The following is a 3,986-nucleotide window of genomic DNA, read 5'->3' as shown; positions in this document are numbered from 1 at the left end:
TGGTCTCAATTTAATATACGAGGACACTGTCCGCAGAATGGGGATAGACCCATCCAGAATTAAACAAAGCAACACCACCTTTGAAGGGGTGATACCAGGCGTTGCAGCCTGCGCTAGGGGCTCCGTCGTGCTGGAAGTAACATTCGGCTCCCCAGGCAACTCCAGAAGCGAAGAGATGCTGTCACGACCGGTTTTCCGGGTATTAATTTCTAGAAAATGATCGTTGTGCTCACCAGCCCCAGGATTACTGTTAGCTGATGAGGCACCAAACTGATACAGAAATTCCAAGCAAAATACAAAATATGTAGTACAAGACCATTCTGGCCTATGAGTACAACAAGTGATTTCTAGAGGTTGATGGCGGAAGCGGTTTGTAGATCATCGGTGTCTATGGGACTCCATTTGCCAACAGGAACAGCTGACCAGGTTAACTCCTATCTTCATGAGGCTACTATCACCGTTGCTTAGGTTCCGTGGCTGTCATCGCGTCGCTCCTATCCAAGCAAGAAATTTGGCCAAGACAATAGCCAGGGACAAGCCAGTGAGTACTTTGAATGTACTCGCAAACATTATGAACACGGGTATAATATAAATGATAATTGTGCGTTGAAATATTCTATGATAACATCGTCAGTCATAAAATAAAATCTCTGATGCATGTAAGCAGGTTATTTATGAAAATGCAATAACGTATTAATAATTAAAAGGCACCGATCGGGTGTCTGAAGCGACGCCGCGAAAGGTCAGTAAATAAAGAGGAATACCTCAGTCGGGCGTCTGAGCGACACCACATAAAGGGCTTATAAAAGAAATGCCACAGTCGGGCGTCTCTGCGACACCACATAAAGGTCTTTAAAAGAAATGCCGCAATCGGGCGTCTTAGCGACACCACATAAAGGGCTTTAAAAGAAATGCCGCAGTCGGGCATCTTAGCGACACCACATATAGGGCTTTAAAATAAATGGCACAGTCGGGCGTCTTAGCGACACCACATAAAGGGCTTTAAAATAAATGCCACAGTTGGGCGTCTTAGCGACACCACATAAAGGGCTTTAAAAGAATCACAGTGAATATCCAGGAGGTAGAACCGTCCCAGGGATATTCGATAATACCAATAATATCACGGGTTAGTCCACAACAAATAATAATACTCATAATTATCATATGTCACAAGTCGTAATACCAGTTCTGGTTTAACAGTTTCACCTCCGAAGACCGACACTAAGACCGACAGTTGACCCATCCCAGACTGTAGTCCTTAACCATGGACATGGCTATTCGAATAGGTTTAATCTCTGCAAAGGGTGTACTCTTTACCCACGAGTAACGGATTCCTTTAGTCCATTGGGACTAATTCCGTCTACGGTCTTTTTGTTGAAAACACACCTAACTTGCACACACCAGCTTAACTCACACGTGTCTGGAATCACCCACGACACCTGTCAAGCAAACTCTAAGTGGGGAGGCTACAACCTCGCGTAGCATGGGATCAAATTTATATTGCGCGCTCTAAGGGGTGGCCTTCCCTCTCGGTCTCAACCGGAAACACCCATGCCCCCGGACCAGGTGGCCTGCCTACCAGCTACAACCGGTATCTTCCACCATGGCCTCTCTGTATGGTGTGTGCTAGAAAGAGGTTGACAACTTACTGAACCGTACTCTACTTGTTGTAGGGACAAGTGGTAGTACGAAACAAGTATGGGGGTTACTGGAACAAGACTCGATCTACGGTCGACTCAGGAGGTTTATAATTTCCCTGCATGACATGTATAACAAATATATATCAACCAACACAATCAACACTCATTATACCTTACTATGTCATATCGGACACTACCGTCCCGACGGAGACCGGCGACAAGCTCACGCCTACCCAAGGTAGAGGCTTTCCCGGATTCCTTCCGGCATGCATGCAAGGCACATGAGGATGATTACCATCACAAGTGTGTTCATTTCCAACAGCATGGAAATCACTAATATGCATCCATGCAAATGACCATATCACATGAAATAACAAGTTCCCGAAATGAGATGGTGTTATAAACGTGTCGACGAACACACAAAAAATATTATGCCTGGGTTCAGAATGCTTGCCTTCAAGTTGTGTAGAGGCAGGGTGCATTCTAAAAACTTTTGAAAGTTTCCTTCTCTCTCTCCAAGATCCTATTTTAAATAAATTTGAATTAATTCACATTTTCAAAACAGCACAAAAAATTTGTCTAAATTTTTTTCAAATAAATCTTAAAATAAACTAGACTAAATTTGAGAGAGGTAGGATAAAGAATCAACTCATTTGGAGTTTTCTTTTAAAAGATATAGCCAGTCAAAACTTAGTCAAATTCTGATTTTAAATAAAACAGAAAAAGAAAAGAAAAACGCTTCGAACCGGTACACGTCGAAGACGTACTTTGTAAATACGTTACCACTTAACCCACGTGTACTGGAGCGGGGTCACTGACAGTGGGTCCAAGGGCCCACTGGTCAGGTTTGACCGGTCTCCCCCGCCTCCTTCCTCCTCTGGCCGGACAGAGGCGGGGGCTCCGGCGACCAACGCCGGCGAGCGGCGGCTCCTCGCGGCCTCTGGAGGGCGGGGATGGATCCGCCAGACTAGGGCGGTCCTCCCGGTGGTCGAGGGAGTGATGGGGATGGAGGGAGTCGTCGGCGACGAGCCTTGCGGCGGATGGCGGCCTCGGTTGGATTTGGGGCCGCGGCTATGGTGGTTCCCGACCAAAATTGAGCGTCGGGGTGCACTCACGAGAGGGAGGGAGAGCTCCTGGTGAAGAGAGTGGAGGGGGAGGCCCTGGTGGTGCCGGAGTGGCCGGGGCAGTGGTGGCAGCAGGAGTTGACGGAGAGGAAGAAGACGGCTCCCCTGGTCTTCCTACTTCTATGGGTGGGTCGGTGAGGGAGTGAGAGAGGCTGCGCGAGGCCTGGACGAGCTCGGGTGCTTCTTATATAGCGTGGCCATGGCGGTTCCGCGGCCGAGGATAAGGTCACCGGCGAACCAATGTTCTGTAGCTTGCAGGGCAACGTGGAGGCGACAAGAGCTAGCCGACGAGCGAGGGGATAAGCTTGCACAGCTCCCAGGGGCAGGTGGCGAGCCGGGATGGCTCGGGCGGCGCCGACCGTGGCAGAGACGTACTGCGGACGCTGGCGGGCCGCCAAGAGTGCCCTGACGACGGCGCTGTAGGGTGCCAGGGGTGGTCGTGGTGGCGTGGCAGTGCAGGAGGATACGTGGCGTGCTGGCTGCGGTTGGCCAAGGGCCATAACGGGTGCGAGGCGAGATGCGGTGGCTCGGGCGCACGTGCGTGCCAAACGCACGCTCTGGGCGCGCCCAGAGCACGCCCACCAGCTGCTCGGCGAAATGCCAGTGCATGCTAGAGGTCGCGGGTGAGGTTGGGAAGAAACAAGGCTAGGCTAGGGTTAGTCAAAAGGTAAATGGACATGGTGGTTAGGTCAGGTAGCCAAGTTCATAATGCAAACAAAAACTCATGCTAATTCTGTCCATGCACTCCAGGTGTTTGATAAAATGCCACAGGCACCTAGGCTTTTCTTGGAGTGGCCAAATTCTCCAGATCAGTGTCTCTTTGGATGGACAAGAGGGTGGTGAGGTTAGTTTGTACAAAGAAAAAACTTGTTAGTGCAAGTTGTGCAAAACTTCAGTTTTTGACAGAAAGAAGAGGGCATGAATGCAAGCACTTAGAATCATCCAATGGGTCCACTCTCCTGGACTTAAGGGTTTGGCAAAGTGCACTACAAGCAGGAGAAAGCTCAAGGGTAAAGGAGCAAGTTAGAAGATGGTTGCAGTACAAATCACCAAGTTGTACCAGAATGAAGATGAGGATGATTCACTCAAATTTTTTGAAGAACATCACTGGATTTTTGCATAAAGTTGAATCATAAGCTACTACCAGCATCCCATAATTTTGGTGGAGGCTAGAAAGAAGTATTTAAATGAGTTACAATGCAAAATTGCCCACTGGACCAGA

Source organism: Triticum dicoccoides, chromosome 3B (assembly GCF_002162155.2).
Source record: "Triticum dicoccoides isolate Atlit2015 ecotype Zavitan chromosome 3B, WEW_v2.0, whole genome shotgun sequence".
Taxonomy (NCBI): Eukaryota; Viridiplantae; Streptophyta; class Magnoliopsida; order Poales; family Poaceae; genus Triticum; species Triticum dicoccoides.
The sequence above is the reverse complement of the archived record's forward strand: the minus strand, read 5'-3'. Positions refer to the sequence as shown.